Genomic DNA, 23,821 nt, shown 5'->3' with positions numbered 1-23,821 from the left:
ATTTTGTTTTAGCTCCTTGGCACTTATGATCACAACATGTCCAATTGCTGGCAGAAAGTCAGGCAACTGAAAAGCCCTGACACACTGTAGTACAGGCATCCATCATTATGTCACCTTTCGCTACCACCTTTTATTAAAAACTAAATTAGAAGACTGACTTAAATGTTATCAAATTTGGTCAAAAGCTAACCTCTAGCCACAAATCTTTCATGCAAATTTTGAAGTAGAAAGGACAATTTCTAGGGATTTCTTAGGATAAAACATGGAAGGTAGGCTTATAATGAAAAACTACTACACCTCTTCAGTGACAGTGGTGCAAAGCATTATTAGCAGCTCTATTTATATTATGGGAAAAAAATAGACCAAAGAAAAAGATACAGGAAGTTTCAAATAAAACCAAACATGAGTTTTGTACCTAGGATAACTCTATTTCACTCCAAAAGTTTGAAAGCTGAAGTTAAAAGTGGCTGCTAAAATAGGTATTCTTTTGATATAAGACAGGGTGAGAGGAAAGATCTAAAGTAAAACATATTTTCAGATTTTCTGGAGCTTACCATGGTATCATTTTTGCTATTAATAACTATTCAGAGATGCACAGTACAGACACTGAAGCCCTAAGCACTTGACTGAGTGTGCAGAAGAGCATAAATACCATGTCTCAAGTTGTTCTCTTTCCTTCTCCCCTAGCTCATGGGAGAAAGAAAATTAGATCTATTCTGGACCATCACTGGTAGCAGACTATTAGCCCTCGATACACTTGCTCAGGTGTTCCAGGTAGGACTCTGCAGGCAGAGATAAGAGCCTGACAAGCAGGTCAAGGGATTGAGGGGCAGGATTCTCCCCCTCCACTCTACTCTCGTGAGACGCCACCTGGAGTACTGAGTCCAAATCTGGGGTTCCCAACATGACTTGTAAGACAGAGCCCCTGCCCTACCACTGTGCATACAGTACTGACATAAAACTCCATGTACAAGTCAAAATGTTCATCCCAGGTAGTTTTACAAAGCAGGTCTGAAGGAAATACTTTTTTTTATTATTTTATGTATTTCTTTTTAGAAAAATCTGACTATGATATAAAATACTCAGAGAGGTTCAGAAAGAGTTTCCATCAATCATTTGCATTTAGGTGAATGGGGTGGGTTTTCCCACCTTTTCTTAATAATTATTTTTAAAACTAAACAGAAATTTTATGTTTTAAAAAGAATTAAAAGCAATAGAATCAAATCACTTGTGCTCCTGACTCTTTTCTGCTGCTGTGTAAATCACTGAGAGGCGGTGACGGAATGGACGCCATCGCACCTCTCTGGGGTGCAATATCTAACCAAGGGAAGAAGGAAACATCTGCCAACTGATTAATTTCCTTGTGCTCACAGTGTATTTACATGCTGGTGTGTGTGCTTAACTATTACATTTGACTAACACACTGGTTAGTTAACTGTGCTTCACTTTCACATACAAAATTACCTGTGTTTTGAAGTGGACTACTGGACAGTGGGGGAATCACCATCCCTGGAAGTGTTCAAAAACCGCATAGATGAGGCCCTCAGTGACATGGTTTACTGGTGGACTTGGCAGTCCTGGGGTAAATGTTGGACTTGATGATCTTAAAGGATTCTTAGTTGACTCTATGATTTTGCGTTGATAGCTATATTGGCACAACAGCATTGGAAACCAATACGTTTCCAAAGGAGATACAAAAACTATGTCCACATTAGAAAGTCTTTAAGACAAACAGGAGAAGATCTGCAGAGTGAAACTGTGGGAGGGACTGGATATCCATGGCTTTTTCATATTGAACTTGCTTTAATCTGGTCCCATTGCCCAAATGCTCATTTGCAACTGAACATCATCTTCCAGTTTTTATTTAATCTAAAATCTATTTCATGTATACTAAGGCCACTCCACTGTATGAACTAAAGAAAGCAATCGGGAGATGCCAGGAGGTCCACTTCAGAAGTTCTTTCTTGATCTGAACTAAAACACTATGTCCATATTGTCCATAAAAACAGAAGGAGCGTTGCTGCTGATGTAAATTTATGTCCTCTTCAAATGGCATAATGTCCATTACATTCTTCTTTGCTCACACAAGAGCTGAGATTTTTCATGCCCATATTAAAAGCCACCTTGCTTGTACTGGCAAAAGTACCTCGTATACAAACAACATCAAAGGCAAATCAGTACAAAGTATTTGTAAACATGAGATATAGATTCCTGCATGCACATCGCTCTTGTAAAAGTGATAGATGTATTCATCATGTCATAGACAAGCAGAGCTGCTGACACTTAACTGCCATTTTTGTATTTTCTGAATTTATTAACATTATGTAAAATGCAGCATCAACTATTCAATGCATAAAATTTTTATTTGTTGGACATGCAGGAGAAAAAATTAATAGAGAACAAAAAGCCTCAATAGGCTTGTGTATGTACATAATCCTTTAAACTATGGTTTGCACCGAACCTATCATTAATTTTAGAAGTCATCCAGTCATGTTCTTCCACAAAGCTTCCAGAGTGTAAAACTAAGCTCACATGTATACAAGAATGATAAATACATTCGTCTGCCCCACAGATATAATTTATATTCCCTAGTGCAGTACCCATCACTTTTATGCAATGCAATGAATTGTAATGACTTCTAAGTAAATAAATACTTGAAAATAAAATAAATCAGAGAACTTCAGGCAAGAGATTGTTGGAATTCTTCAGTGAAACTTTTATCATGTGGGAGAGCCCATTTATCATAGGGTTTTGTGTGATTAACATGAATGGCACTTACTGGGAAAGGCTTCTGATATTTAATATGGACATATTAGAAATACAAAAAGAAATGTGGGTGACAGAAACCCTTGCAATTGCCGGAGGTCTTTCTACGCATCAGACTCTTAGGAGCCTTTCTTTCTCACGATACTTTTTTTCTGTGGGTGGTACTATTCTTTGACTATTAACTATTAGTCCAGACAGAAAGAAAGTCTGTCACACATACACTAGAGCAGTGGTCTCCAAATTGTTTTGATTGTACACTCTTATCAGTAAAAAATTTCTGAACACACATAGAGTCATGGAATCATGGAACAGTTAGGGTTAGGACCTTAAGATCATTTAGTTCCAATCCCCCTGCCATGGGTAGGGACATCTCACACTAAATCATGTTACCCAATATATGTTTATTTGTTTATTTAGAAATGAAATACATTTACTCCCATACTAATATATTACATATATTGATAAAAAAATTATTTATCAATGGTAAAAAATATTTTCTTCTTGCACATCAGTGGATTGCCTTGAGCACCACTGGGGTGTGTGCATACCCTGCATTGGAGGCCACTGGAATAGAGTACCCCCCCAAAGACATGAGTACCACTGATAAAAACACCAAGCTGGGTGACACCAAGCAATGTAATGACACCAAGCTATGTGGTGCAGTCAACATGCTGGAGGGAAGGGATGCTGTGCAGAGGGACATTGACAGGCTTGAGAGGTGGGCTCATGCAGACCTAATGAAGTTTAAAAAGGCCAAGTGCAAGGTCCTGCATCTGGGTCAGGGCAATCCCAAGTACAAATACAGGCTGGGCAGACGGGGCTGAGAGCAGCCCTGAAGAGAAAGACTTGGGGGTGTTGGTTGATAAGAAGCTCAACAAGAGCTGGGAGTGTGTGCTCACAGCCCAGAAAGCTAACCGTATGCTGGGCTGCATCAAAAGGAGCCTGATCAGCAGGTTGACCTGATTGAGGGATTGAGGGACAGGATTCTCCCCCTCCACTCCACTCTTGCGAGACTCCACCTGGAGTACTGAATGCAACTCTGGGGTTCCCAACATAAAGAAGCACATGGGCCTGTTGGACCTAGTCCAGAGAAGTGCCATGAAGATGATCAGAGGGCTGGAGCCCCTCCTTTGGAGCCAGGCTGAGAGAGTTAGGCTTGTTCAGGCAGGAGAAAAGAAGGCTCAGGGGAGACCTTAGAGCAGCCTCCCAGTACCTAAAGGGGAACTACAAGAATTTGGAGAGGAACTTTCCAAAGTTCCTCTCCAAATAAGAGGAGCATGTAAGAGCATGCTTAGAGCATGTAAGGCATAAGAGCATGTAAGAGCATGTAAGGCTAGGACAAAAGCTAATTATATTGAACTGAAATAGGATAGATTTAGATCAGATATTAGGAAGAAGTTCTTTATTGTGAGGGTGGTGAGACCCTGAAACCAGCTGCCCAGAGAAGATGTGGATGCCCCATCCTGGAAGTGTTCAAGACCAGGTGTGATGGGGCTTTAAGCAATGTGGTCTAGTGGAAGATGTCCCTGTCCATGGCAGTGGGAGTGGAACAAGCTGATCTTTAAGGTCCCTTCCAACTCAAACTGTTTCCTCATTCTCTGATTTCTGCTATCACAAGTCTTGATTATTTGCAGGACAACTCACTAGATTTTCAGTATGAAGAAGTAACAACACACCTATATTCAGTAAAACTGCTGTTATTCAAAAGAATGATTTAAAAAGAGTTATCTGTCTATTCCTGCAAAAGCATCAGAATGATTCTCAAATTATTCTAATTAGATTTTATATATACTCAAATAGCTCTCAAACATAGATAATTGTTTTTAAAGTTGCACACAAGAGAGCTTATTTAGTCCTGTTTAAGCTCAGACATAATTGCTTAATACCCATGTCTAAGTCCCAAAGAGAAATCCCCAAAAGCATATCAGTATTTTTTTACTATCTCTGCTTGCCTGATTTCCTAGGTGCTCCATTCAAGTCCCTAGTACATATGCTGAGTGCCTTTTCCAGAGAGATATGCTCTCTCTCCCCTAATGGGTAATTGTTAACCAGCGTTAGCACACAGGAACCCAATCTCTATGCTTTGAGAAGCCTGAAAAATTAGTTGTAGTCAACAACAGAAGCAATTTCATCTGCTATGATGGTAGGTTGTACACCATTTGTATAATGACTAGCTGTTAGAGAACTCACCAAATGGTTAGAAAATGGAGCAGCCTTGAGCTTATCCTAGGAGGTGTGTGATGAACCACCTGGTTTCAGTTACTGTGAGGTGAAAGACTGTCTTCAAAACTGATCTGCTGAAAACAAAATAGTCAGAAGGTGGGCCAGGCTAGGCCTGATCTCTAATAGCTAGAAAATTCATAGAACAAACACATTTAAAGCTTTTATTATGATTTGGAGCCATGATTCTAAAGTCTTTTTTTACTAACAAGTCTAATCACTGCTACTTACCCCTGCTGGGTCTTCATCTGGTCCTGTAATACTCTTCATTATGTATGGGTTCAAGATGCAAGAGAAGGCATAGAAAGTTCATTTATTCATATTGGAAAAGAAAATAATGCTACTTTTTGTCAATAAATGTTGAGACACATAATATATTAATACAAAAAAAATGAGGAGTCCGCTTTTTAATACATCATTGTGAAATACCAGATACGATGCAAAACTGTAACGTAATCATGGCAGTAATATCATTACCTTTGGTAATCAATTAACACAACAAATTTTACATTGCTGATATAAAATCATTAATGTATCTTGTCATTCCAGTGTATCAGCAAATAGTTTTAAGTTGCTATAGAGTCATCCTACTATGCTATGCCAGCTAAGAGGAAGCTTGCTCCAGGGGTTCTTGTATGGATTATACGAGGGCTTTTGCTCCTAATGGAGAGGCTGGTTCCAGGCAGGTACTGAGTAGTCTGCCTCCATCTTAGGTATGTAAAATTGTAGAGTTTTAGCTCCAAATACAGGAAAAACGTGCTATTTAGAAATTAAATTCTACTTCACATAAGTTCACATTATTTTCACAACTGCCTTTTTGAACATTTAGGTAACCAAAGCTCCATCCGTAAAAATGCCCACAGAAAGCCACTTCTGAATCCATAAAATCCATTTGTTTTATTTTGGTGTCAAAACAATAATTGTTGTGTATTGTGTGCAGTTCTGGTGTCCTCAACATAAAAAGGACATGGAACTGTTGGAACAAGTCCAGAGGAGGGCCACGAGGATGATCAGGGGACTGGAGCACCTCCCGTATGAAGACAGGCTGAGAAAGTTGGGGCTGTTCAGCCTGGAGAAGAGAAGGCTGTGTGGAGACCTCATAGCAGCCTTCCAGTATCTGAAGGGGGCCTATAAGGATGCTGGGAATGGACTCTTCCTCAGGGACTGTAGTGACAGGACAAGGGGTAATGGGTTAAAACTTAAACAGGGGAAGTTTAGATTGGATATAAGGAGGAAATTCTTTCCTGTAAGGGTGGTGAAGCACTGGAATCGGTTGCCCAGGGAAGTTGTGAATGCTCCATCCCTGGTGGGGTTCAAGGCCAGGTTGGACGAAGCCTTGGGTGGCATGGTTTAGTGTGAGGTGTCCCTGCCCATGGCAAGGGGCTTGGAACTAGATGATCTTGAGGTCCTTTCCAACCCTAGCTAGTCTATGATTCTATGATTCTATAATTGAATTATTAAGTGAAAGTAGAAGTGGAGATTGGTTTTATGCTTCAGAGTAAAATAGAAACAGTAAGATATGTGTTGGCTGACCAGTCATAGACTGCATATGAGATTGTGTTTATTAATTCCTGAAGGAAGAATACACTATTCTAGTCCTCCACAAACTGATGTCATCACATGCTAAAATATTAAGAATTATGTTAAAAAACACTGGCATGTACATTAGGTAAGTAATGAATAGGCAAACTGTGCCATTCCAATAATACATAAGCCAGAATTCATTCTCTGCCACAGAATCTTGTCTAAAATGTGATCACACAGAGAAACTCTGGAGTTGTATTTTTAGAATAAAGATGACTTTGGATTACTTTTCTCCCATACCAGACTTCCTGAAGTCCCATGAAAGTTTGAGACGAGATGGCCCATGGTTCACTGTATCACACAGCTCTTCCTGTACCTAATAAATATAAACTAATCACTTCAGACACCATCAGAGTATACCAGTATACAGGCCAAATCTGGGGGAAAACATTTCAGTGTTTGCATATTTCCTACCTACAATACTGAAATTAACCTCAGTATGCGTTTATATACACACATTTTTATACTTACACAAATTTTCAAATGAAGCTTTAGCTTATCCTGCTTGCATTTATTCTATGTATTTATTCATGTTATTATACATTCTATGTATTATTCACTGAACACTCAGTTTAAATAAATAAAAGCTTTCTTCCACTGGCAGTATGTATATATGTTTTATTGCCACAGCTATCTCCAAACAATTAGCTCATTCAGTCCATCTCCGCCATCCACATGTCCCTTGAAGCTAGTCTCTGATCTTCCTCATGCCTATCTCTGATCTTCCTCAAGTAACTAGAGTTCTGATTCCTTCCTCCCCAAAGACTGTGGAGTAAGTGATGAACATGGGATTTACAAATGTTAGAGGCAGGGAGCAGCAGCAAGAGGGAAATCAAAAACATGCAAAGGATTTGGAAGTTAATGGATAGGAAGACAGTACACCAGGTGAACTGCAAAGTATCAAGGATAATCAGGAGTTTATTTTCTGAGCATTCAAATTTTCAAAAATAAAAAGTTATGTATTAGCTGCTTTCAGAGTAGATCTCAGACTGTTGCTCAAAATACATATAGACATACATACATTCCTTTCTCTGGGGCATTTCTTCAGCACACTTGCTTCACTGTCTATGAAGCTCAAAGAAATCCTCAGTGCTGAGAAAATAAAAGCACCTATTGACACAATCATATCTAGTTGAGCACCAGGAATTATGGTGATGCTTGGTCTCACTGACTGCAGTAGCAGTCTTTACTGAAGAACTGCTAAGAATTCTAAACATAACATAAAACCCTGGCTTCTCAAAAATGAACATGGAGGAAACAGGGGGAAACAAAGACAGCAGGCACAAGCAGCAGACCACTACTTTAGCAATCTCCTGAGCACTCAGAAAGATGGCAAATGACATTGCTAGTACACGTCAGGCCTAGACTTGAAAACATCCATGGCCTCTGCACTGTGTCAGTGCAGATACTGGTGACGGTTTCTTGAATGTTCAGGGATATGTCTCCTAATATGGTTTACTCAAACTTTCATGGTTAAAATATTTCATAACAGTAAAGTCAGAATATGTTACATGTTATTTGCATCTGTAATGTCAGAATTACATAATAAAACAAAATGACATTTTTCTGTTTCAAAATATTTCTCCAGCAGCAAGCCACAGATTTGCAACAGCAACTGACACTGTGATTTATTTTTTTTTAAGATCCATTTGCAGAAAATTAAATATGTAGTTTATATCCACTTTTATGCTTAAAATTATGGCAGTTACATGAAAAAGTTAGTACAGCTCTAGTCCAAGCCTGCATACATTATTCTCCAGATGACAGAACCAAGTCCCATAGAAATGTTTTCAAATAAATATAAACATTTGTTTAAAGTAGTTACTCATGGACAGTTTAGGGTTTTTTTCAGAAATATTACCTGCAGTCTGTTTCTAGAAGCAGCATCATTGCTTTAAGTGGTTTCTGTAGTGTTTTCAGACTCTTCAGACATACAGTCCTTTGAGAATACAACGGAAGCTGCATGTTGTGTTATCCTAACCAGCCTGTAGTATTGCCCACAAACAAAAGTAAAATTCAGACCAATTATGGCTTGAACACTACCAGTGTCACACTGATAACTCACGACCCTTCTTCGTTCTTGTAACAGTTAGAAATAACACATTAATTTTAATATTATCTAATAGGACATGTTTCTCTTCAAAGGTCCAGTCCACTCCTGACCTAACAGCTCTCACTGAGTTCGGAAAAGATAACTTTCACCTCCATTTGTCCCATAAGGTCAGCCTACAGTGACCTCACTGTCAGACCTCTGAACCTCCACTCAATTTTCTAACAACATTTTCACCTCGTCCCATGTCAAAATCATGCCGAATTTTCACTAGGCGTTTACAAAGACTTTCTTTCTCCTCCTTCAAGTCACCTGTTGAAACTTTGATTTACAGATCACTGTGTCTTAAGCATTCTTTCTCCTGTCCTGTGCATAGACTGTAAACTGCTTAGGAATTATCTTTTGTTCTGGGTTTGTATCCTACTTGGCACACAGATTATGACTAGCATTCCTCTTTGCTGATGGGAAGATAATATATGATAAAAAATAATAATTTTTGTGAGGAACATCAAAAAGAGGGGCATTCATAGAACAACAGGCATTACTTCATAATGCCTCACTGAGGCTTTTGATCACTAACTATCCAGACATTTTACTTAACACAGGCAAACTTACATAATATGAGGGGAAAAATAATTTGAGATAGCAAGGCAGAAGAAACAAAGTGTAGGAGAGTGCTTTTTAAAAACAGCTCTTTTGTTAATCTAACATAGAGCTACACCTTATGAATCCGAATTATTCCACAATGGTTATCCCACATTTCTATCAAATTACATGGAACATAAAGAGATTATTTAATATAGTCACTGTTTACAGTGTTTAAAAATTCATGAACTCACTGTATAAGCCCACTTGCTGAGTTTCATGCTAAATACTCTTCCCTGAAAACAGTGCTACACATTCATGAAAGAAAATTTGGTATAAATTGGGACGAAAAAAGGTGCAAATGATGTGTAGAACTGTTTCTTTACAATACCTATATGTCTCAACTTGCACTAAAGAAAATACTATAGTTAAATAAGGATGGAGCTTATCAGAGCAATTTATGTTATAACAATAATGAGTATCAGACATATGGTGGTACACAACAAGAGGCAGGATGTTCTGCAGTTCTTCTGTCCATGAGTCCTAGCTGTATGTCTGTCACACAGATATAACAGAACAGATTCACTGGGGTTTGTTTATAATTTTTGGAGGGGGGTGTGGGTTTTTTCCAAATGGAACACTTTAAGTATCATGCATTCTTTACAGAAAGCATAAAGTTAATATTTGAGGGCAGCATTAGAAAGGAATGACCAATGGGAAGAATAACAGTTTTTCTCTTTTATTTATTATGATAGCATTTGGGGATCCCACACTTCAACCAGACAACCACTGTGCTTGGAACTGTGTAAGAATAATAGGAAAAAAATAAATTAAAAAAAAAAAAAAAGGAAAGAAAACATTGCTGATCTTATAACCCCAACTTCATCATGACTTGATTCTGATTTTATAACACATAGGTATACTGAGCTTTGTACTCCACTCAGAATGCAAAGCAAAGGTGCTCTTTGCAGTCAAGTGTGGGGTTTTTTGCTATATTCAAACTATAATAGGAAATACCTCCTTATATGTACAAGCACCTTCAAAAGGTTTAGATAAAAGCATCTCTCTTATGTAATTTATAATATGTTTTTTACACAACAAGATGAAATAAGTTTGCTTCCTAAAACTGGGACAGAACATCAAGAAGGCATCTTTTATAAGCAACTTGAAACAATTTTTTAATATTAAAAATAATGAAAATCATTAAAATCTCTGAAAATGTTTAAAACATCAGGTATGTCAACACTCTGCATTTGGAACATAATACAATAAATTCCAGCTGTAGTAGGCCTTTACCTTTATGATGATATAGCCAAAATATTGAAAAAAAAAATGTTATGGCACCAACCTGAATGTATTATTATCTGTGGACCTCAAACTTGTTACATACAGCTAAGCCTGGGCTTTGCATGACGGCAGAAATATTTAAGAAAAGAAGACTCGAGGTAAGTTAGTCAATGTGAAAGACTGAAAAGTCCTTCAGAAATTTCATCAGGAGTGCTGTTTGCTAAAAAATCTGTCAAAAAACTGTTTTCATCACCTTGGAGCTTTGCTTACTCTGTGCCTCAACAACTCCAGGAAAACAAAATTCTCTGCTTAACTATCTCTGAACGCATGCAAAACACTGATTTTAATTGCCGCTCAAGAAAAACTAATACTCAGTTTTGTTGAAGTTTTCTTCATGCTTGCAATACTCTCAAAGCAAATACTGCTCTATTTTATGTACAGAATGTTTTCTTTTTCTTGTCTGTATAGCTATTCTTTTCAGAGTGGCCACAAAGAGGAAAGGACACTAACTTCAGTGAATAACTTGCTATCAATAAAATAGTTGCTTTCTGGAATTTGGCACAGCAAAACATAAAAACCATAACCCTCTGCAGTGGTCATAACCTCAATCAGAAAAATCACTATATAGATGCAAGCATCCACACTAAATTTATCTCATGGTTATTATTTTATTCACATCCTCAGCACAGTAAACCATGCATAGCCTTTAAGTTCCTCTCTTGTATGTGATGGGGCAAAACTATAAACATGAACTTGTGATATTATACATCATTTTATTATCATGTTAACCAAGTTATGATTAGGACATTATTTAATACAGTCTGCCCATCTGCCTACTCACTAATTAGGGAGAAAAGATAGAAGTAATTACAGTGAAAAGTATCACAGATAAAAGGAGAATTCAAAGCTACTTCAAAATCATGAACATTCCAAGTCAAATGTTATTGCTTCTGAGATACTGATTTTCAAAAGCAGTGTTTGTGATGCATGATGCTGCAATACTGTCTCCTTAAGGGTTAGGAGATTGGTAATTATTTTTCTGGTCAAATCAACCAGTCAAGTCTGCAAGCAGCAAATATTTCTTTCTTGCTGCTAGTCTCCCTTGTCACTTTATCTTGGCTGATTTCCCTTTCCCTTCCTAGCCAGCAGCTATTTGAATAGCATACTATTGCAAATGTCAACAGAGGTTGTTTTAAACTTTTCCAAAGGTGTCTCTCTTCTTTCTTTTGCTGGTTAGACAAGTTAATTTGCAAATTTGTAATTAAAATCTTAAGCAAGACGGGAGAATAATTGAAAAAGAAATCAAGTGCTAATAGTGTGATTAGATCTGATACATAATATTCAAGACAAACCATTTTATTCCTACTCTGTGGACTGATCGGGCATACAGAAGGTTAAGATACCAATATGGTTGTTTTGGTCAAGATTCTTCCTTTGGAGCAGGTAATGACACTCACTGATACATTCTTAACTTCAAGTGGGATGGCTGATACATTCCTAACTTCAACTAGGATGGCTCCCCAGGAATCAGCAAAAAAGGTTGCAACACACTCTTTAGTGGCTTCCTTCCACTAACAAATGGAAGTTTCTGTCACACACATTTCTTCCTAGTGTGAAACTCAAGGGAAGCTGTGGTAGCCATGCTTTTTACCCCCCACTACAGGGTACCAGAAAAAGCAACTTTTGCCTTATGAATGTGCTATGGGATCTTTTTCAAACTGGGTTCTTTAGGTTTAGTTGAGAATGCCTCCAATGTCTATCCACCGTGCTCTCTTAGGTGTCATGATGTCGTGGTTTAAGCCCAGATGGTAACTGACAACCACACACCCGGTCACTGGCTCCCCACCTTCTTCCCCTCCCCACTCTCAAAGGGATGGGGAGGAAAATCAAAAGAATGTAAACCCCACAAGTTGAGATAAGAACAGTCCAATAACTAAGATATAACACAAAACCACTACTGCTATCACCAATAATAATAATGACCAGGGAAATAAAAGGGGAAAGAATATAAAACAAAAAAGGGAAGGGAAAAAAAAAAGCCATAAACACAAGAGATTCAAAATAAATACAATTGCTCACCACCTGCTGATCGATACCCAGCCTGACCCAAGCAGTGATCTGGCCTTCTGGGTGACTCCCTCCAGTTTACATACTGGGCATGACGTGCTGTGGTATGGAATATCTCTTTGGCTAGTTTGGATGGGGTGTCCTGTCTCTGCTTCCTCCTGGCTTCTTGTGCCCCTCCTTATCAGCAGAGAATGAGAGATGGAAAAGTCCCTGATTGAGGTAAGCATTACTTAGCAACAACTAAAACATCAGTGTGTTATGAGCATTGTTCTTAGACTAAAGGTGAAAACACAGCACTGCACCAGCTACTAGGAAGGAGAAAAATACCTGTTACAGCTGAACCCAGGACACACGGTTCAAGGGGAAAAGGCAGATGCAGCACAGCAGAACCCAGAAAGCCATCTCCGGTAGCTCCTCCTTTGCACATGGGCAAAGAAAGGCATACTTTTACAAAATTATCCAGACAATGAAGTCGAAAAAAAAGCCTCTAAGAACTGTGTGGACAACAGTGGTTAAGTTAACATTTTGGATGGATCAAAGATTTGCTTTCTCTATAAACTGCTCAGTGAATGCAAGTTGAATGTAGGCTGAATACAAGCTAAATACTCAGTGAACACATCGGTTAGTTAACTGATGTTTCACTTGAAATGTATACCCTTCAACTAACCTATCAATGTCAAGGAATTTAGTGAGTAGTTTACTTAAACCTCTTTGGAAGTATTACTTCCTCTTTTGGATTAATTCTCAGACCTGATTTACGCCTTTGCAGCTGCTAACCAAAATAACTGTGGAGTTTTACATACTGCAAATATATTTTTAATTCAAAATTGCCGGTGTCTCTCTTTTCTTGCCTCTTTTCCTCTAAGACCTTTTCACTATCATGCATCAAATACCTGGTTTGACCATTTACACAAAAACTGCATTAGCTTTTGTTTTCATTTGCCCTTCATTTCCCTGTCCTTCATGAATTTACAAGGAAAGATCTGTTGGAGAGCAGACAAAGGCATATATCTGGCATATCTATTCCTTTTTGGCTCATGTTAGGAATGGAGAGACAGGAACTAAGTGATAAGCATTAGAAGTACTGCTTCCGAAACATCATTTTCAAAAGCAAAAAATTCAAACTTCAGCTGGAGTTGTGAAGCCTTTGAATGGGTAACAGAAATCAGACCCTGCAGCTCTCACTAGTACTTTATTATATTTTGTTCTTCCTAAAGATATGCTGCTCAATCCATCCTCCCATGCACGATCACACATGCACAAAAAAAAACCCCAAAGTATTCTAGTCCAATGATGGAGTAAATACCATGGCTAAAAAATGCAATATACAGCTGTGAGCAAGTGATAAAAGTACCTGCCATCTCAGCTGTAAAGGCATGCAGGAGGGTTTTTTCCTCCCTGTGGAACAATGTGAATAGGGTTGTGATTGCTACCTGTGGAGTTCTATTACATAAAGCAAAATGCCCATGTTGTGTTGCAACATTTCATCAGTGTCTCATCACTCTTTATTGGATATGTAATGACTGTTCAAAACGGCACGGCAATCTTCCTTTGAAACATGATAGAAGGCTGGCAACATGCTAGTTCCCTCCCTCATTTTAAACTGAAAGCCCAGTTCCACAGAAGCTTAATGTGAAAAATTCCCGAGCAAGGGGTTTGCAAAAAAAATGCTGATTCACTGAAATCAAAATATTTAGGGCAAGCATCTTGGCTTCAACAATGCATAGCACAAACACAAGCAGGCTTTTAAGCAGAAAAAAATCTGGTTCTGTTATCTATTGCTTCAGAAAGGCTAATTTTACAAATCGGGAAAATACAGATAGAGCTGTTTAAAAGTATTCCAAAGGAAGGTCTCACTACCGCAGTGTACTAGTAAGTATGGCACAATACGCACCTTTCTCCATTGGAAATACTTTACCATATACATCCTTACGTTACATGCCCTTTTCACGTCCTTGCCCTATTGTCACACACTGGCTGACCCAGGTCATTCTCCTTTATTGTCATTTCCAACTGATCAACCCCCAGCTTCTGGAAGAAATTCCTGCAATTTGTCCCTAAATGCATGACCCAGCACTTTTCATTATTAAATGTAATCCTATTGTAGTACTGCAGTCCTTGAGATCATCCAATTTCTTCTTTGTATTGATAATACTTCCCAAATTTTGTCATCAGCAAATTTCATTACCACATTTGTACTATTTCAGCCAAGATCATTAATTAAACTATTCTATTCTGTCAACCTCCAAAACCAATCCTTGAGGAACTATAAAGGCAATCTCTTTCCATCACAAGTCTTTCTGCCAATGTGTTGTCATAATGTCTTCAGCTAGTTCTCCTGTATTTCTATGCATTTTTGCTATTCTTCATTTTAACTAATATCTTCCAAATGGTGGTGTACTGAAAGCTCAGATGAAGATCAGATAGAATGTATTGAATTTCCATTATTTTCTAAGTCATATAGGGGTGATAAAGAGCTTTACATTGCCATTGTTCATAGTGAGGAGTCTTACGCTGGTTAGTTGGCAAACATAGTATGATCTATGTTTATATAAAAACACCAGAAGGGTAGGGAAAATTCAGAATAGATATGTGATCATCTCAGGTAATAGCCTTAAAGAAATACATTTTTAGACACCTGAATAACTAGATTGTCATTAAAACCAAACAAAATTGTGGAGAAATCCAAACACTAGGAATGCAGTTAATGTCAGGAATTTAAATTTTATGGAAAACAGAACTCATCAAACAAAAGTGATCTCATTATTTCATAAGACTTATGAATGGAATTATATATACCTAATATAAAGACTTTGAAAGCATTTGATATGCATTGCATTACATTGTGATTAATAAATGAGCATCAAACAATATCAATAAAGCACACGGTAAATAGGTTAAAGATACCATGGACAGTATATACACTGAATCTTAGGCTGATCTTGGAGTCACTCAAAAGGATGTGCACTGTCCTCTCTGGTCTGTGTTATACATTGTATTGCCCAGCAAAGCCACCCAGGTTACGGGGCAGCTATTCTTTTTTTTTTTTTTTTTTTTTTTTATATTTGATAGAATGGAATCGAGAGAGATGAAAAGAGATTATATACAGTGCAAAAATGCCAGAATTCATTGTTATTTGGAACTTCTAATACTCAAAGCTCATATATGCAAGTGAGCTTGAAATAATATTTGAAAATGTATTAATTTATCAAACAAGCAAAGTCAAACTCATCCTGGAAATTCAAGAGAGTCTCTAAAATGGGGCTGGACCATCCCTATCATCAAGCTAAAGGTCTGACAGACAGGGAAGGCTAAGAACTTGGACCCAAGGGCAATCTGGTTAAGATCTGTTGTAAGATGCTATATAACTGAAATACCTTCAGGAACTGCTACCACTGAAAAGTTTTCCATTCACTGGGAGTGGTTTTAAGGCAGTCCTAAAGGAACTGGTTCGAGGTCTCATTCTATTCAATATTTCTGTTACTCAGATAGATAAACATTATTAAACATGACCACGCAGTTAGCAGGATCATAAATAATCATGAGAAAAAGAAATAATGCAGAACAATGTCTCACTTGTAAGTTTCTCCTTTATCTAAACAGCATATAATTTGGTAATGCAAAATGAAAGTAATATTTGTAGAAACTAAGAATAGAGGTAAAACCTACAAGTATGACAGACTGTATGCTGAAAAGCAGTGACTAAAAAGCATCTAAGAATCATAGTAGACTAGCAACTAAATATAAACACCTGGTGCATTGCTATCACTGTGCTGTATACAGTAATGGTGAGAGTAATCCAAGCAGATTGCATCGAGATCTAGGAGTTATGTCTAGAAAAAGTTGTTGAAAATTCAGCAGTGTAGAAAAGAATACAGAATAATGTGAGGGTTGTAGAAAATGCCTTTTCAGTGAGGGACAAAATGGATCCATCCACTTTTATAAAGAAGATGAAGCTATGAAAATATTACAGAATGTAAGTGCATTTGCAGGGAGAAAACACCAGGTGCTGAAGCTATTTAACCTAGCAGGAGAGCAAAGCAAGAACAAGTGGCTTGAAGCTGAATCCACAGAAAGCAAAGGCACAAAATTTCAGTGATGAGAATGAGTAACCACTGAATTTTCCCATTACTGACAGAACTCTTCTGTTACAGATTTTATCTATTTTCAAAATATGGGCCTTAGAAAAACAATGAGCTGTTATGTGCAAGTCGATGACTTAGCAATTTGGCCTTCAATTTATGCATGCCAAACAAATGACAATATAATCCGTTTCTCATCTCTCAGACATGCTTTGTATTTCTTAGACTTTACCAAAAAAAGACTACGCAAATATTTTTTGGATTTAAGAAATACTATTAGTGTCACTTTCATCCTTCTCCAGCAGTAAAATAAATTCTCTAATATCAGCAGTATAACTGTGTGGATATCTAAAGAAGAGTGAAACGATCACTAACACATTGTAGAAATGCAATAATTAAATACAAATTGCTTTAACACACATAATATAACAAGTGTAAGGTCTGATATTTCAGCAGTGATGTGACTGATAGAAAGTGCTGCACACATTCCATTTCCTTTCCAATGGTCTGTCCTGCCAATGGTATACAGCTCTCATTTCTACACTGATGGATCATGAAATACTGGATCTTAATCCTGTCACTGGTGCATTACAGAATATTGCCTGTCCTGGGCTTAAGGCCATATTGAAAGAAATTCAGCATTTGTGACGGAGGCATAAAGAATGAAATATTTGTCTTTCAAAATATTTTTTACCCTGCTTTTCAAAAGAGAAAGTGCATCTTAAAAGTAATCAGTAGCTGAGAATGTTTAAAGAAATCTCAGCAGAACTTTATGGGCAAAGTGGTGTAACAGAAATAGGTATCCGATGAATATGACAAACATCATTATCTATGTATGGTATAAGGCAGACTTACGAAAGTATGTGTTTAGACCTTAAAAGAAAGCCAGTGGAAACATATGAAATGCAAATGAAGTACAGAATTACTATTGATAGTAACTTTAGAATAGAATAGAACAGAACTGAATAGAATAGAATAGAATAGAAATATATTTTCAGTTGTAAGGGACCTAAATGATCATCTAGTCCAACTATCTGAGCAATTTAAGGCTTACCCAAAGTTGAAGCATATTATTAAGGGTGTTGTCCAAATGCCTCTAAAACTGTGACAGGCTTGGAGCTTCAACCACCTCTCTAGGAAGCCTGTTCCAGCATTTGACCTGCTTCTTGCTAAAGAAATGCTTCCTAATGTCCAGTCTAAACCTCTTCTGATGCAACTTTGAAACATTCTCACTTATCCTATCCAAGGATACCAGAGAGAAGAGCTCAGCACCTCCCTCTCCATTTCCCTTCTTCAAGAAGCTGTAGAGAACAATAAGATTGCCCCTCAGCCTCCTTTTCTCCAAACTAGACAAGTCTGAAGTCCTCAGCTGTTCTTCATAGCACATTCCTTCCAGCCCCTTCATCAGCTCTCTTGCCCTGCTCTGGACATATTCAAGGACCTTCACATCCTTTTTAAATTTTGAGGCCCAGAACTGCACATAGTATTCGAGATGAGGCTGCACTAATGCAGAATGCAGCATGATAGTCACATCTCTTGACCAGCGGGTTATGCCATGTTTAATGCACCCATCCTGTTTGCAACATGATGCAAAAAATCACACAGAAAAAATGTAATAGATGCAATAGATTGTGATGGGATCCACTCCTGAGCAGAACAGCAAGCCACAACACAATGCACTGCCTTACTAACATGCTTTAGAAAATCCTCATGTCAGTCTTTCACACTATACTTATAAGGACAGATGATATTTGGAAGCAAATGACATTAACAGGTTTTTTGCAAGGTCACTCTAGGAAGCTAGAACTAGTTTTGGAAAGTACTTGCCACTGGTTAGAGGTCTCACATTCAAGCAATACTTTATACTAAATATTACAGAATCACAGAATCACAGAATCCCAAAGGTTGGAAGGGACCTAAAAAGATCATCTAGTCCAACCCCCCTGCAAGAGCAGGGTAACCTACAGTACATCACACAGGAACTTGTCCAGGCGGGCCTTGAATATCTCCAGTGTAGGAGACTCCACAACCCCCCTGGGCAACCTGTTCCAGTACTCTGTCACTCTTACAGTAAAGAAGTTCTTCCTGATGTTAACGTGGAACTTCCTATGTTCCAGTTTACACCCATTGCCCCTTGTCCTATCACTGGATATCACTGAAAAAAGCCTAGCTCCATCATCCTGACACCTACCCTTCACATATTTGTAAACATTGATGAGGTCACCCCTCAGTCTCCTCTTTTGCAAGCTAAAGAGACCCAGCTCCCTCAGCCTCTCCTCATAAGGGAGATGTTCCACTCCCTTAATCATCTTTGTGGCTCTGCGCTGGACTCCTTCAAGCAATTCCCTGTCCTTCTTGAACAGAGGGGCCCAGAACTGGACGCAATATTCCAGATGCGGCCTCACCAAGGCTGAGTAGAGGGGGAGGAGAACCTCTCTTGACCTACTAACCACTCCCTTTCTAATGCACCCTAAGATGCCATTTGCCTTCTTGGCCACAAGAGCACATTGCTGGCTCATGGTCATCTTCCTATCCACCAGGACCCCCAGGTCCCTTTCCCCTTCACTACTTTCCAGCAGGTCAACCCCCAACCTGTACTGGTACATGGGGTTGTTCTTCCCCAGATGCAAGACTCTACACTTGCCCTTGTTAAATTTCATCAAGTTTCTCCCCGCCCAACTCTCCAGCCTGTCCAGGTCTCGCTGAATGGCAGCACAGTCCTCTGGTGTGTCAGCCACTCCTCCCAGTTTTGTGTCATCAGCAAACTTGCTGAGGGTGCACTCAGTTCCCTCATCCAGGTCATTGATGAAAATATTAAACAGCACCGGTCCCAGCACCGACCCCTGAGGAACTCCACTAGTCACAGACCTCCAGCTAGATTCTGCGCCATTGACCACAACTCTCTGCCTTCTTCCTTTCAACCAGTTCTCGATCCACCTCACTACTTGATCGTCAAGCCCACACTTCCTTAGCTTATCTATGAGGATGCTGTGGGAGACAGTATCAAATGCCTTACTGAAATCAAGAAAAACTACATCTACCGCTCTACCATCATCCCTCCACCTAGTCACTTCCTCATAGAAGGCTATAAGGTTGGTCATACATGACTTCCCCCTCATAAAACCATGTTGGCTGTTCTTAATGACCCCCTCATCCTTGATATGCCTATTAATACTTGACAAAAGGCTTAAAGTACGTCGAGCTTGTGCTGGAATGGATTAAAAGACATTAAGACACTGTGAAACATATAGATGTGCTTTTATGCTTCTCTTGAAAATTCACCTTAAATTAAATGCTTCATAATTGGTAAATGAAAGTATTTTGTTTCTTTTTCTGAAGTAATGTTTGGGTTTTTTCTGACAGATTTACATGCACAAAGATCCGCAAGGTCTGCATCGAAGGCATATAGCAAACTTAACAGCAAAAAAGTTACTTTGGGGGAAAAATGAAGAGGGGCTAGCGAGAGGAGGAAGAGAGAGGAAAAAGGAAAGGGGAATGGAAGACTCCCCAGTGGCAAACTGAGAAGTGGTGGAATATTCCAGGCTAGTGTCCTCCCCTAGGAGAAGTCCAGCAACTTGTTTGAAAGTTTACAGAGCTGCAAGGGAAAAGCAGACTGAGAAATGGAAAGAGAAGGCCCTTAGCGCTATAGAGGCTAAGGGACCTAAGGCACTTTGCAACATCACCGATATCTGCCAACATTAAATTATGGGGAAAAAAAATCTCAGTAATTATGAGGAGCAAGAGAATTTCAACTTAAAGAAAGTTTCTTGGGTTTATCAATTAATTCAACAATCACAGTCATTGGGGAAAAATGTGTCTTTTCATTTGGTTTCTCTGGTACTAATCAATTCTTAATTATCTTTAACTGTATTGACCTACTCTCACTGTTTATGCCATATAGATTAATGAATGACATTCTAAGGAACACAGTACCACACTTGGAGAGCAAGGGATTCATGTATTATTCACGCTACATAAACACATACTGCTGCCTCTTTTTTACCTAAGTGGTTAGCTAGACTTTGGGGCTGGCAGGTTGCTTATGTGAGGAGATGCTGATAATGTAATCTTGTTTATTGACATTAAGATTAAAAAAAAACCACAAAATCCTTCTTATGTGAACACAGAAAGAAATAAGTCTTTTAGCTTTTAGCTCTGCCCTGGAATCTCAGTCCCAAAAGCTGCCTTTCTCAGGACCACATTCACCCCACTGGTTCAGGCTATGCCTGATACTTCCTTGGTAGCTCCTTTCTTTCCTCCTCTGAGTTTTCTGCTTTGAAAACACAACCAAGAAAAACCTCACCAGCCTTTCATCTGTTTTTCTTTCATACCCAGACATACGTACCCAGGTTTGGAACTGAGGGTGCAGTCTATTTCTTTGAAGAACTGCTTTTTTTTTAGCTCCAGTGGTTGTGCTCCTCCCTTTTGATGCAGAAACAACACATTTGGAGGAAGTGACAGGCTTCAGTGGTCAAAGCACAAAACATAAGGGGGAAAATGCTGTTGTGTAGGCAGAGTAGGGGAGAGGACAGAAGAAGTCACTGCACATAAACAAAGAAAAAAACACATGCCTCAGGAAAACCCAGGAAAGAAAGAAATAAAATAAACTTGAAGACATGTTAAAAAAACTGGAGATTCATTTGAGCACTTGCCCATGTTCACAAGTTTTTTCTCCCATGGTGACCACAGCCAAGTGCAACAAGCTTGTGGAAGACAATCCCTTCCAAAATGCTATACTGAAAAAAAAAAATATGCCTACTTTTCTTTGTAATGTTGAGAAAAAAGCTTTGCTCAGCTGCAGATAGAAGTGCCTTTCTGTTTTCTGCTGCCTTGTTCCTAAACTAACCTAATTCCTCCTGATCAAAGACTGAGTGATTTATTCTGGCTTCTGCCAAATGTCACGGTAGCCAACAATCTGTCAAAGCCTACCCTTACCTCTTCCATGCTCTGCTATTCCTAAGAGGCCAGTTGGGACAGGTGTTTGGAGAACGGTATTCTGACTTTATGGAAGGGAAAGGTTGAGGTCCTTAGGTCACATTTTTTTCTACAGCTTTAATGTTTTCATACCAAACAGGAATCTGGCTTAAGAATTAGGATGGATGAGCCCTTTGTCTGACTCGCTGATCTGGACAGGAGTGCAATAAGTGAGAACTGGTCTAGCATTTTAAACCAAGGTCCGTAAAACAAAGAAGAATTTTTTTCTGTTGGTGTAAATAAAAAAGGAGGTTACACGGAGACACCAGATACACAGAAGACTCAGTGATATAAATGTGCACAGAATGAAAACAAACTCTGCAGACGGAGGTGGGGAAAAAAAAGGAAAAAAGAAAAAAAAAAAAAAACAAACAAATTCAAAAAAACCCAAACAAACAACAAAAAACTGTCTGACCTTTATGCTCGTTTAGAGCCTATTTCAGTAGAGGAGGTGGGATTTGAATAGGTACTTAAATTTGGTGCATATCACGTCCTGAGGTCTACTCTAAATGTGCAAATTACTCTAGTTCTCTTGCATAGAGTACAAATGCAGTAATACCTTTCAAAGACTGCAAGGTAATATCATGCCAGGAGACATGTCACAAATAAACAGTGAATTGAAAAAGCATTTGTAGCACCTTGATATATCATGCATTGATCCAAGTACTTCTCACAATTTAGAAGTTTAATCCTGTGCTGTATATATTTTCAGAATTTAATACTTTGAAAGGGATAAATTCCTCATCAACTATTGCCTTATTCAAAGCCTTGGACATTTCCAAGGATAGACACATATCTTTGTGTGTGGTGACATGAATGGTGATAGCACAGTTTACAAATCCCTCTCCAAAGCAGAGATGCTACTCCTTACTATGGATTTTCCAATGTTTTAAGTATCTTCCAATATTCTGCACCATACAGTCAAACTATAGGACTATGGATGCTTATTTTAACTGTTGCTGCATCATGGCCCGTATGCTTGCTTTACTGCATGGGAGAACAAGTGTGCTATTTTAATCCTCTCCTTAACTGCTTTCATCTAAAGAAAAACATTTTCCTTTTCCAGTCCATAACTAAATACATAACTGGAGTTACTATAACCTACAGAGAAGTGAAAGATGAGGGAAAATGAGAATGTGTCCAGGAGAAAACACAAAGTGAGAGATCCTTGCAGTCTACTGCTAGATAGACTGCTAAAGCACTGGGAGCCTGTGTCAAGTGCCTTCACACGAACAGATGCAGTGTCGGAAATGTCAAGAGGAATAACAAGCTCTTGCCTATCTGTAGAGAAGTGATACCACCAGGATACAGAAATGTGGTGGGACAGCTCACACAACAAAATAATTTTTGTATCCTTTTTTTTTCCATGAGAGAACACACCCACATGGGTGACATTGTGGTACATACATGTTAGATACACATATGTATTCCTATGAATACACATTTTGTATTCCTACATATCACCTGACTAGGAATACAAAAAAATGAAAGCTTCTTTAGATGCATCACTTTCATACATCCTGGTATGTATGGGGCCTTCAGCCACCCTGATACCTGGTGGGAGGACATACAGCAGGGTGCAAACAATCTGGGAGATTTCTGGAGCGTGTTGACAGGTTGAGTTCTTCCTGATGAAGGCGATAACTGACTAAGGAGATGTTCTGCTGAACCTCACATAAAAGAGGATTGGCCAAGGATATGAAGGTCAAGGGCAGCCTTGGCTGCACTGACCTTAAGACTGTGGAGTTCAAAATTCTGAGAAAAGTGAGCAAGACAAATAGTAGACTCACAATCCTAGGCCTAAGGAGAGCAAATTTCAGCTTCTCAGAAATCTCCTTGGCAGACATTTTCAAACAAAACTGAAAACTTGGGGTAGTGGCTACTTACTTTGTGAAATACTTACACTTTTATGCAACTTCTATTATGTGATGTCCATACTCTAATGATAATAGTACAGAGTAAGAGATAGAATCATTAATCACCATCCACTCAGGTCTTTAAAAATATAAGCTGAAATTAGAAGACTATGTCAGGGTCTAAATATGAAGACTAACTGGTGGTGAACATTTGCACAAGTTCTATAATATAGGCAATAGAGACAATATGGACTACATAACACATACAATTATTATAATGAACATCTAATAATATATATGACAATTTAAAAAATTATATTATTATAGTTGAGCCCTAAATATATACACAA

This window comes from Lathamus discolor, chromosome 5 (genome assembly GCF_037157495.1).
Source record: "Lathamus discolor isolate bLatDis1 chromosome 5, bLatDis1.hap1, whole genome shotgun sequence".
Lineage (NCBI taxonomy): Eukaryota > Metazoa > Chordata > Aves > Psittaciformes > Psittacidae > Lathamus > Lathamus discolor.
The sequence above is the reverse complement of the archived record's forward strand: the minus strand, read 5'-3'. Positions refer to the sequence as shown.